Genomic DNA, 13,632 nt, shown 5'->3' with positions numbered 1-13,632 from the left:
GGATATCACATGACAAGTGTTCCCCAATCTAATGCCACTGTCTGCCAACTTTCTGCGCACACAGATTGCCAAAGACTCGCTAAAGCAAACAACAGCCGCAATAGGCGGCAGCCCTGCCGAAGCCCTCGCCCCATCAGCCAGATGTCAGAGCGGTTTTGCCCAACCCATACCCTGGCGCACGATTCCGCATATAGCAACTGAACCCATCTGCGGACCCAGGGGACCTCTCCCTACTGCTTTCGACACTCTGATATAGGGTGCCTTTTCCAGATCTATCAATACCAATGCTAGTTCTTCATCCCTGTATTTTACATTATGAAGAACACGAGTCAGGTGTCTCAGATTCATGCTAGTGTGATGGCCGGGTGTAAAGTCACACTGATCCTCATGGATCAGGTGTGGCAGGTGAGGCACCAATTGGTTGGCCAATAGCTTACACAATATCTTGAAATCTGTGTTGATTATTGTGAGAGGCCTATAAGCAGCAACCTTCATTACCCTTATTTTATGCTGGTATCTATTTTAAATTGTTGCTGTTGCTAAGGGAGAATGAAACCTTAATTATAAATTTGCCAATTTGCTCTTTGGAGCTCCGTCTGGCTATATAATTCACCTTATCTAAAAATTGGTCCTATTCTAAAGCTGATACTGTGTATTATCCTAAATGTTTACACATGTTTCTGATGCTATTTAAATGCACTTTACATAGAATCGGATCATATCTTGCTGCTATTCGTCATTTCTAGGTAAAAACAGATGTTGGTCACAAATGTTCAGGCCATCTATTTAGAATCTGTCTTGTTTGTAATTTTCTCCTGCTGTACGTTGCACTTTATTTAACTTAGATATATTATGAAGTTGATGTTGTATTGTACCTATTAGAACTGGGGTCACCAATTCCGACGTGGTAGCTTGGCGCGAGGTAGGAAGGTGCCCGAAGGCAATGTGTAAAGCGGCTGTGCAGCACGCACTCACATGGATTCAATAACGCACACACAATGAAGGACACCACACCAGGTTGATTGATAAAACCAGATCCTTTATCTAATGCAAGTCATGGCGAATTAATTCATTTCAGCAATAATGCAGATAATTTCAAGACAGCAGTCAATTCATTTGAGTAGCTAAAACAGATAATCGCAGGCCAACAGCCAATTCATTCCAGTCAATCAAGCAATGAATTTCAGGGCAACAGTCAGTTAATTCAAGTCAAAAGGTCAGTGAATCTCGAGATAACAATTCATTCCTCCAGGAAAATAGAGCAGAAATTCTCAGGGCAACTTGGAATTCACTGCGACACAAAACAGGCATAAATTCATTTAATGGCATAGTACCCACAATCTCCTGGCAATAGGTAATGCATTTTGGTGAACAAGACAGTCTCCTGCCCTATCCGGCCCCAATAGTTTCACTGGTAGGCTCAAATGGGACATTCAGGGCCCGGTTGCAGTTCCCTGAGGGGAGGGGCGATCGCGGGGCTGCCACACTGACTCGGAGAGGCTCCTCGGCAGCCCCACCGGTCGCATCCACCGGTCGCATCTGTCTAGGCCCTCCCCCAGGGGATTACCTTAGTGCCTTCGGCCTCAGTAGGCCTACACTGCTTTCCTGGCCCGCGGGGGTTGAACGGGGGCCCCCGCTCTCCTTGGGGCCCCCGCGTCGGTGGATACAGGTGGCTCCGGGCCTTCCGTGATTCCCCTCGGCCCGGGAGCCAATGAGGTTGCGGGGTTTCGGGGGCTGGGCAGCGGGAGCTAATAGGATGGCGGCTCCCAGAGGGCGTGGCCACCGGAACCAATGGGGCCGCGCATGCCACCTGGTACAGCTGACGTCACGCTCAGGGCCTAGCGTGGACTTCCACGCTGCCGCGGCAGCCCTCCCAGGCTTCTGGGGCCGCAGCGGCGGTTCTTGCCAATGCAGCACTGGGGCCAGTAAGCGCCGGGGCCGCAGCGGTGAATTTCGTCAGGTGAGCGCTCCCATAGCACAGCGCCAATATGCAGGTACCGAGCTGCGGCGGTGATGGCGGATGCAGCGCTTCTCCTTCAGCGGAGCAGGTGCCAGCGGCGGTGACTTGGGCAGTTAGTGCTTCCACTAGCACAGCACTAGATCGAATGTACCTGGGCGGCGGCGGTGAATGGGGCTTGCAGCGTTCAGCATCCACAGCGCTGGAAGGTCTCCACACGCAAAGGGCACAGCAGCAATTCGGGGGTATTATGATGACATTGCGCTCAGAGGTCACACAGCGCTTGGGAGTCTAAACATGCAGGGGCACAGCAGTTCCAATCAAATAGCGCTAGGGGGACGCAGTTCTGGCAGTTTAGCGCTAGGTGGGCACAGCGCTTTACCGGCAGTTACTGACCAGCAGCGTCCACAGCAGGCATTCCCCTAGTTATAGCGCCTGGATGGCACAGCGCTTATCTTGGGGGGAGTAGATGGCTGGTCTCAGTTGCAGGTTCTTGGGGGGAGAGTAGGGGTTGAGTTGGCAGGCATAGAAGGGCAGGACGGTTCCCTGCAGCACACTGGAGTTGGTCCCCTGGGCTCCCCCTTACTGGGCAAGATCAGTAGGCAGGCAGAGTCCCTCATCTAACTTGGGTACAGCAGGGCCTAGACTCAGTCAGTCCCAGTAGTGTAGGTGTCTCCCCTAGGCCCAACCGCCTACGCTCCGGCAGAGGTTCCCCCAGGTCCAGTGGTGCCCCAACTGACTAGTTCAGTTTCCCTCCTTTCCTCTTATACCCCTAGGTCAGGTGACCTTCCTGTAAAGGCGGCAAAGCATAATCCCTGCCAGGGCTGGAAGGTTCCAGGAGCTTCCACATATCTGTCTATGGGACAAAATGGCGAGATGGTAAAGATACAGTATCAAGATGTTCCAGCCTGCTCCTGACCACTAGTGCGTGTATGCAATGGCCACTCCGCAGTAGCAGGGGCCTGTGGCAGCCATGTTATTAAGAGAGAGCACCTGCACCTCAGCACTGTTTGGCAGTGGATAGATGCCCAGAGACCTAGGGCCAACGAAAAGATGGTGGCAAAAATGAGGCGACAAGGGCAAAAGAAACGGGGTAAGACCACCTTAGGGCTGACAGGTCTAACAGTACACTATTATCTACAAAACTTCATATGCATTTAAATCTAAGTTTTTTGCTGATTAGTGAATATCTTTGTCTCTTTTTGTATATCTGGTGCTACTGTTTCTTTTAATGTGTTCGTAGACTCTATTTCTCAGTGTTATGGAGATTCGGCTTTGAAGGCGTATGGTTCTTTGATGATGAGCTTTTTTGAATTGAATGCTGCAGTTGCTACATAGTTATAAATTCTGTGTTTCAATGGAGCCTTTCGCCGTGTGAATCCGCCAGCAGGCAGCAATTACTGGAGGGAACGGGGAACACAAGATTTCCCTCTCTGCAGAGGATGTGGTGCTCTGCCTAACCCAAACAGGCACCTCCATACCCCCATTCATCCGAGAATTTGCTGATTTTGGCCATGTCTCAGGCTTTAAAATTAACATCCATAAAATACAAGTTCTTAGCCTCACCATACCCTGCGCCGACCTGAAGAGTTTAAAGGCAGACTTCTCTTTCGGATGGGCCGATTCGGGTGTTCCTTACCTGGGCCTCTAAATATACTCTACACTTGCGCATACGGTGCGCAAGAACTATGACACCCTCCTGCTGGGCACGCAGGCCACTCTCCAACATTGTCATGGCTGGGACGGCTAGCCGCCGTCAAGATGACTATATTGCCCCTCATACTGTATGTTATGCAAACCCTTCCGTTACAACTTCCCCCCCCCCCAGGCTCTTGCCAACTTGCAGCATCTCCTAGTGGACTTTGTCTGGGGTGGGAAGAAAGCTTGCATGGCACGCCATCAAACTTACTTGAAACACGCAGATGGGTGACTTGGGTTCCCCCATTTAGCACATTCCTACCAAGGGGCCCAGTTATGGTATATGGTCGACTGGTACCGGCCAATGTCCGAGAAGCACTAGTGCTTCATAGATAGGGCGATAGCGGGCATACATATGTGGAAGGTCCCATGGCTACCCAGATGCTACCGTCCAGCTGGAGTATATATCTCTCCAGTGTTGAGAGCCACGATGACCGCTTGGGACAGGGTTCAGGTGGCACAGGGCCTCTCCACTCCCACATCCCTGTTAACCCCCTTCATGCGCCATCCGGAGTTTACACCAGTGTGACATGGGCAAAGTTACATTATATGGCAGGAGGCCAATTGTAAGAGGGTAGGAGACATCTTTGATGAAAATGGGATAATGGACTTTCCCCAGCTGTCAGCGGAATACGGTCTCCCTAAAACAGCCTATTGGCAATACCTTGCCCTAAGACATTTGGTGACAAAACGGAATATCAGCACACATGCAGTTTCCTCACACAAGATTTGAGAAATGGCTGATCACCAGAACTTCGGAAAAATGCTTATTATCAGACATAAATGCCTTTTTAATTACACCCACACAGCGAATTAAGACACCAATGCAGCGTAGGTGGGAGACAGAATGCACGTGGGAATTCTGCCCAGAAGAATGGCAAGACATCATATACAGGGCCAGGTTCTCCTCAAGTAGCACGGCAGGCAAGGAGATGTTCATCAAAATAGCCCATTATTGGTACTATACCCCGACAGGGTGGCACGCTGGAAAACAGGGGCGGATGCTCACTGCTGGCGTTACTGTGGCCAAATAGGCACTTTGACCCATTTGCTGTCACTGTGGCCAAATAGGCACTTCGACCCATTTGCTGTGGGCATGCCCTAAGATACAGTAGTTTTGGGACGCCATACTGCCTGACATCAACACTACACATGACACCAACCTGCCATGATATCCCAGTTATATATTACTAGGCCTTCCAAATGCCTTAATGTATCCCCTTCGTTCATGCTGGGGACGAGCCCTCACGCTGACTCTGGGGGCAGCTAAGCAAGTAATGCTGGCTAGGTGGGGTAGAGAGGATGTCCCAACCAGGTTAGATTGGCTACATAAGCTATGGGAGGTGGTGGGAATGAGCTCCCACGCTTTGAGAAAACCTGGAAATCCACATTGAAATTCTTATCCACTGAATTCAACAAGCTCACATGCCCCATGTATCTCTGTGTGCTCGGGCTTACCAGAGATCCCACCCAAGACTCGAAGACAGCCCCGCAGCGGGAACACAACCCACAAGATGAGACCCATTAGTGACATACGATAATGACTGGAACTGGTCCCCTTGCCCCTTTCTTCCTCTTCTCTTCCCTCTCCTTGGCTATCCTCTCCTATTATTTTCTTACTCTATGATGTTATTCCACCAGCCGGCTGGTTGTAGGTGGTGATGTTTGGTCTGAAAATACAATAAACTGATGTTAACCATAAATTCTGTGTTTCAGTGAACTTTGATATAATTAAGCTGAAATGTAATTTGTTCAGTATTTTATTCCATTTACGATGGCAATTAATTGAGTTTGTATTTTAATGTGTATATATACAATAATGGTGTGTATTTTAACTGGACCTCATTACAGATCCAAATTTTTAATAAAATTAAATGTAATTGAATGTAAGCAGCAGGGTCTATTTTATCGCCACCAGGTTTTAGTAGCATGCAGATCTCCCCTTCCCTCATCGTCAGCTGTGCCTCAGTCTGAACCTGTAAGAGACCCCATGTCACAGTTGCTGGAAAAGCATGATAAAATTCAACGGGGAACCCATCCCCTCCCAGAACCTTTGCCCTCGGGAAGGCACTCAGCGTCTCCCATAGTTCCTCCTGTGTCAATCGAGAGCCCACCTCAGTGGCACTCCTTGGATCAAGTCTCAGGAGGGGCAAGCCCTGAAGAAACAGCAGAAATCGGCCTGGGACAACAGGGGGATCTACCGTATAGACCCTCTGTAAATGCTGCTGGAAAACATTAAGAACACCAGACCTCGTGGTGACCCTAGTACCATTGGCAGACATCAGGTATGTGGTCATAGGTGGGGAATGTTCTCTCTGTTGTATCCAGACCAATCACCAGCCTTTTTTGTCTCTTTCTCTTTGCAAAGGCTGTCTATATTGTTTGATGGTAAATTTATCTAGGCGGTCCCAGGTATCCCTAATTTGTCTACTCAGCGCTTGTTCTCGGGGGCCCTCCTCCGTACCTATGGTTCCTGGCACCTGCTGTGCAGTCAATTCCTTCTCCCTGTCAGTGAGTTCCCTCTGGAGCTGCAGATCAAACCTAGGCATGTTCTCCTCATTACAACCTTCAACGCTACCCATTTATTCGACCTTCTTGATGTGGTGCCCCAGTTAATCGTCATTAATTTGATAGTGCCTGTGACAAAGACTCTCTCCCCTCAGGGTCCTCTAGGATGTCCACGGGCATCCTCCAATAACGAGGCGCCTCCCAAGATCTCCCCCATTTCACATCACAGCTGACCAACGCATGATCCGACAGAAAGTGTGCCAAAAGCGTACCAAATGCATCACTTCAACATCCTCCAATCTGGGAATGTTAGCCTTCATTATTCTATCAAGCCTACTATGGGACGTACGTCTAGCACGTATAAAGCTGCTGTGTTGGGTGGCCCAGTCTCCAGACATCATGAAAGTTCAAGTCTTTCATTAACCCCTGTAAAGCTTTCAACATCAGTGGTTTAGAGCCCGCTCTATGGGGTGACCTGTCGAGGTTAAGCTCTGATATACAATTTAAGTCTCCCATCCTGAATGTGAACACCCCTATGTCATGGACAATCAGATCACGGATGTTATGGTAGAAAAGTGGGTCATCCAAGTTCGGTGCGTAGATATTTAGTATAAGAAAGTCCTGTCCATCCCGCTCCTCCCTAATAAGCACATACTTTGCGGCCACGTCAGCCTCAAGATATGTAAGAGTGAATGGGATTCCAGGTACCACCCATATAATATTGCCCCTGGTGTATGTAGAGTAGAAGTAAAGGAAAACTTGTCCACGTCATTTGCTAGCCAATCGCTCTGCTCCTGAATCATACAGATGCGTTTCCTGCAAACATGCTATCGAGGCTTTATGTCTCTTTAAATAGGAGAGCACTCTATACCTCTTAACATAAGTTCTGAGACCACTGACATTCCACATCAGCAATTTGAGGTCCAGCCCCATCCCGGTATAATCACATCTCTAAGTGTGGTCCACCCCACCCCAACCTCCATAAACCATCGCAGCAGCCCACAGCGACATTTTTAACCAAAACTTGTAACTCTTAATTCAAAACATCTCCTGCCCCTCCAACAGGCATCTATAGTGCAACTGTCTGTCTACTGGTGTCAGGACATACACAGCTACCCTTCCGGTCCAAAAGGGACCAATAAATTACTTCAACCAGCTTTACGGCCAATCACTTGTTCCCATTTGGACTATGCAAGAAAGACTTGTGTGACCCCTCCCCTCACTCAAGCTCACCAGAGCAGCCCATTTGCACAGGCAAACTACTCCAGACAATCAAACAACACCACCTCCCGGTGCCAACTTAAGTATGGTGTCCGGTATACAATCAGTAGTGGTGCTGAGTGAAGAAGCGACTGTCCCATCACTGCCCAGCAATGGGACCTCTCCATGTTCCGATCACCAGAACTCTTCCTCATCGATTTGCATTATGACGTCCACTCCAACTGTGATCCTGTGCTCCTGGTGCCGCGCTAGGTTCGCTGCCAGCCATTCATGTCTGACGGGGCTGTCTTTTTGTGCAGGTTCCTCATCATTTCTGCTGACTGCGCAGTTCTTTTGAGGAATACTTCATCACCACAGATTTCCAGCCATTTCCACACTTCCTCCGAAGTCTCAAAGAAGTGTGTCTTCCTCTGTACCAGCACTTTTAGGTTTGCAGGGAAGAGCAGCATGTACTGGAGAACCCTCAGTTTCTGTTTGAAATTAAATGAAAAAATAATTTATAGAGCGCAAACAATTACCCGAAGGTGTCTAGGCGCTATCTCGTCGAGCAACTATGCCATGTTTGACCCTCACAAAGGATTTGCAAAGGTCCTGCACCTGTTTTGTTTAGTCTGGATATATGGAGATCTTAGCATTATCATAGGGCAGGTCAGGGTGCTCCTGAGCTGCCCTAAGTATAATGTCTCTGTCCCAGTAGTTAAGAATTTTGGCATTCATAGCCCTCGGCAGTACTCCCAGAGGCATCGACGGCATAAGCGCACTATGTGCATAAAAAAATCAAATAGTCTATGAAGGTGAAGTTCAGTGTGTATCCATTTCTTCAGGAATTGTTCAGTTGACCCCTTCTCCACCCACTCAGGAATCCTAGGACATGGATATTGTTCTGCCGTGCCCTGACTTCCGCATCTTCTGCCCTCCTTTCCTAGGATTGCAAAATCGTGGTCATCTGTGCCATTTGCTGCTTGAGGGTGGCCACTTCTCCCTGCAGGTCCTCAATATTACCTTCCGCGGTAGTTACTTTGTCCACCACTTTACACAAGTCCTCCCTCAGCAGGTTCACATATATAGATACTGTCTGTATCTGTTGCTCCAGCTCCATTCTGAAGCCCTGGATTGCTGCCAGCAGCTCTGTTCGGGTGGGTTCTGCCTGCTCCTGTGCCTCTCCATCATCGCTGGGACACGATTGCCTAGTGACTCTCTGAGTAGGATGACTTGGGTGATCATGTTTGTAGTTGTAAATAAAAGGAATTAACATTTTTATGGCATCTTAAGGATTGACTTTTTGCCTCAAGACTAAACATCAAGACGCGCTCCGCCCGGAGAGAGTACGGCGATCTGCAGCCGGCCCGTCGGGCTCTGTTTAAAGATATCGTAGAAGCCGGTTCCCGGCAAACAAAGGTAAAAAGAGTGCGTGCCTCCTTAATATTAGTTGTCACATTTGGGACTTAAGGCAGTCATATGCTCTGTCCGTATGCACGATAGAGAGGTGGTTGGCCCCTACACGGTTCCCGATATCTAAAGGCAAGAGCTATGCACATTCTCTGCAAAGCACAGATAATGAACGTTTTCCACTGTGCGCTCATCAAACATCTCTGAATACTTTTTTGACAGTCTTTGCTACCTCCCCCAAACGATTTTCCTCACCTTAGGCACTTTTTGGTGTACATTCAGCAGCGAAATGGGTCGGAAAGAGGAGCACAGGGAGGGGTCCTTCTCTGGTTTGGGAATCACCGTGATGACCTCCTCCCTCATAGTATCTGTGAGGATGCCTGTGGCCCCAAAGTAGTTATAGATGTGAGTGAGGAGGGGTACCAGCTGTGGAGTCAAGGTCTTCGTGGGTTTGAAGCCATTCTTCCCAGGTGCCTTGCCCGATGACAGTTGGGTTATGGTGGTGATGGAGCAGGTAGAACAACATTTTGTATACCTCCTCTATTTTGCATGAAAATACTAACTATATAACCTACTGATTATAATTTTACTAACGGAGTGCAGTCTGAAACTAAACCAACCATTTGCATTCACCAATTACACGTGGGAATTTGCTATTTGCATGGTAAAATAACTCTAATAACTAAAATATGTACGCATATTAATAGTAGTACATGTGGTAATTAGATATCGCATGATTTATGTTGTTTATGTGATGTTTGCGTTCCTGTTTGGATCCTAAAGGTGAGTATTATCGCTTTAAATGTTGCTATATGCTAGGAAAATACTAATACATAAAGGGATTAGTGAGGGTTTAACATTAGAATAATCATTTCTTTGTATTCATTATTCTTTTGTGTTTTTTTCGCTTAAGTTGACATTTGGGCCTACCTAAAAATGGCGTCTGAAATCGAGTTCAGAAGTGGCCACCGTCTCGTAGCGCGATGCCTTCTGCGCAGACTCGGATGGCTCCGTGAACTTCCTGACGACCTTAGCTCACCATGTTCCTGGTCAAGGATAGGATCTTGGTGGACTGCCAAACTTCAGTCAGTAAAAACTGGTCTAAATGAACAATTGGGACAAACAAGCAAACCTTAAACATTGTTGTATAAGGGCAACATGAGCTACGGAAGTGAACCAGCAAAATCCATGAGAACCTCATAGAATAAAATCGGACAAGCGATGATTGATGCTTGCACGATTTCTGGTCCTTTGGAGATCTTTGGGACTGTAACGTGCTGAGCAAAGAACTTTCGGACTTTGAGATTTGGCCTGCTTTATTTGGACAATTTAACGGCTAATTCGATTATGCAGAGCCAAATGAATTAGAGAAAATCAAGATAGCAAAAATAGGTAAATATAATGTCCTGCGATTTGTATTAATTAAACCAGAAATTTTAAACTTTTGATGAGACAAATGCTAATATTATTTGCAAACAATATTTAGATAAACAAATATTTGATTAACAGAAATTACGAGTTTGTGGTTTTTCAATGAAGAGAGTAAATGATTCTGAGTCTTAAAATGTGTTTTAGCTGGTTCTAGATCACCATCAACCAATCCAACTAATTGGTCCGTCGACCAAGTGGGTGGAGTGCCTTGATGTTTAGGAATCTATAGGTGGTGAATGCTAATGTATATTTGTAAGAAAACTTTTCTTCCCTATAGGTTATAAGGTACACCCCCTACATGTCCAGCGCTTGAGTTATTCATCCCTCCTGTGTGCAGACTCGTGAGTGGAAACGTGTGAGTGTTGGTGTTTTGGGCCCCACCAATGACTGCGTGTGTGAATGAGCTAGTGTGACGTCGGGTCTGCGACGCAGGAAGGATAGTTGTGTATAAAGATATTTTCCCCTTTTTCTCCGGTCTCGCGATGGATCAGTGGCAAGGACTTAAGCTTCCCAGATAGCATGTTATAACCATTGTTCCTCCTTCTCAGGTAAGCGTGTGGTGTGTGCTGTAGGCTGGTAAGTGGAGATCCCATCTGCACACAGCTCATCTGTGTTACACAATTCAGCATAGACTTGCTCAAAGGCCTGTGTTATGTCTAAGTCAGTGTGTGAGGGGTAGCCTTGGGGGCTCGTGTATTTCAGTCATTCCACTTCTATGGATTTGAGTCCTCAATCTGTGGACAAGTAACCACCCAGCTTTATTGTCTCCGGCATAAATCATTGCTTAGTGCAGAGGAGTGCCTATTCTGCTTTATAAATGTTGCTTTATAAATGTATAGTGCTTTAACCTCTTCAGTGCCCATGACAAGATAGTCTCGTCATGGAGCACGGTTGCGCTGTGCCCATGACGAGACTATCTCGTCATGAACCCCACCCACTAGTGCAACGCCCGGCACAGGAGGGGGAAAGGGCGTGGCACTGAAGGGGTTAAGTTGCTACCTGGTCAGCATTAATTGCCTTTTCATCCTATGGGAGTTGAAGTGCTTATACGCCTATTCCAAAGCCCTCACGTGCGTTTCCAGGGCAGTGTGTTTGTCCTATTAAGTCTCATAGATATAGCTATGGAAGAGCGTCTGAGTAGTGTGCTTAAAGTGTTCCTTGGTAGGGAGAGTGAGGTGTACGAGGTGGTGTTGGTAGTGAGGAAGTCAGTAGTCACTGCTGTGCTTACTTTGACATTGAAGTCGTAAGTTAATATTTTGGGGTTAAGGTGCCACGGTCACCGCGGGGCCCTGGTCCCGGATATGTTTAGGGAGAGTGAGATGGGGGAGTGGTCGGAGAGTGCGGCCACCCCTATTTTGGCTTGGGTTGTGGATGCTAGTAACCTAGAGGTGATCAAAAGTAATCTATGTGGGCATAGGTCTGGTGCCAGCTAAGAAGTAAGTGTAGTCCCTGCTAGTGGGGTATCGCACTCACCATACATCTTCAATGTCCATGTCTTGGAGCCATCGCAACTCTTCAGCTGTAAAGGCCACATGTTGTTCCATTCTATGTGCAGAGCAGCCAAATATTGTGTTTCGGATTAGGTTAAAGTCCCCATCCACCACCACGTCGGTGTCTGGGGTCGCCATTATTCTCTCTAAGGCATCTAGTATGAAGAGTTCTTGCCGGTAGTTGGGGGTGGGGAAAGAGGTGTGGTGCAGCAGCCAGGTCGGCTGACTCTGGAACACAGGGGCTTACGGTTCGATCCCTGGTGCTGGCAGCAGGTTAGCCCAGCACCATGTGACTCTGGACAATAGCTCGCTTACTCTTCCCGATGGTCCCCAGCTACGAAACACCTTTCCGGAGGTAGCTGTGCGCTTTACAAATGCTAGTATTACATTTCATTTAAATGTGAACAATGGAGTCATGATCTGGAGCGAGAGCAGACTCCTGGGAATCTCTGCCTGTGTCTGGAAGACCAGGACTCAGAAAGTTGTAGGTATTAGGATCCCAACTCCCACCTGAGAAGAAGTATTGCCCAAAAAACTAGCATAATTGCATTAGTTCCCAGTCTTATTTGAGAAGGTGTGATTCCTGTTGGAGGCATATATCACAGTGTGAGTTGTGGAGCATTTTGAGGCAGGCAAGGCATTCCGCTGAAGCATTAAGGCCTCAGATTTTAAAGCTAATTATTATAATCATATGGGCGAAGAGAGTGTTTTGATTGTCCAGTGTTTATTCTCCATTTTAGTTTCCCCTTATTAGGTTCACATCTCTACTCATGCTGACTTTTTACACACTTTCCTGATAATGCATCAACATGCAGTATGTGTACTTCTGATAGTCATTGATGCCCTGTAGTCTGTACAGCTGGTTCCAAGGTGGTACATTTAGAACGCAATGTCATTGTTTTTCTCTCTTTCTGTCCCTTTTAAAAAACACCTCGTTTTAGCTAGATGAAACTAAAGGGGTGCTCTGCACCTCTGCTATAGTGCGATAAGACTGTACAATTATAATATAAACAGCTTCCTTGCTAAAAGCTCAGTGAGAGGAGCACTTTAATTCTGTGATTATGATAGAACTGCTGTCGACTGTGACTGAGATACAGCTGTTGGTATTGAAAGGCCCTTTTCTTTGTATATCTTAGCATTCACTAAACCATCTTGCGATTTGGACGCCATTTTGTATTATAATCAAAACTGTTGCTTGGTTATTTTTGAGAAACAGTCTTTGGTAAGTTTTGTTTCCCAAGGTTGAGCTTTTCTTCCTATGATTGCAAGTGTCCTCATTAGTGCATGCCTTTTCGTGGGATAGAGGCCTTCACCCACCTGTCTGGTGGGAAGGATAGGCCAGATGACCTTGGTCAGTAGATAGCATGTGCCCAGCTGCAGAATCAAAACTTATGTTCTGTATCCCCCATTGTATTTTGACACCTACCAGTGTTTTTTCATAGTAGGCAGGTCTTTGTGGATTCCGCAATGTACATAATGTAATTCTATGCTTATTGGAGACAGTCCCTCAACAGCCATCTCAGGAGGCTGGTCAGACTGGGCTCCACTGCAGCGTAATATCAATAAATAATCTGGTTTGTTTTCTCTACTGTCTGACCGACTCTTCATTTGTATGGAAGGCTGAGAGGTGGTCGTGAGTGACCCGAGTGGCCATTTTCGGGTAATTTCCTTCAGTTGGCGCCCGAACAGTGACTCAATCGGGCTGACCCATCTCGCCCGCAACTGGGTGTGGAGGATGGGGCCGCGTCAGGTCGGATGGGCGGAACGGGTATCCCCCCACAATAAAGCTTAGTTCTTGCAGCTGCTCCGCCTGTCTGATTGAGCGGTGCCTCGCCCAGCGGTCGCTGAGAAATTGTTTGCTAAATGGAGTAGGCAGTCGATGTTTGATTATCTTTAGGTATGGCAACCACCAGGAGATACCGGAGCTGTGTGATCAGC

Source organism: Triturus cristatus, chromosome 9, assembly GCF_964204655.1.
Source record: "Triturus cristatus chromosome 9, aTriCri1.1, whole genome shotgun sequence".
Classification (NCBI taxonomy): Eukaryota; Metazoa; Chordata; class Amphibia; order Caudata; family Salamandridae; genus Triturus; species Triturus cristatus.
Note: the sequence above shows the minus strand (reverse complement) of the source record.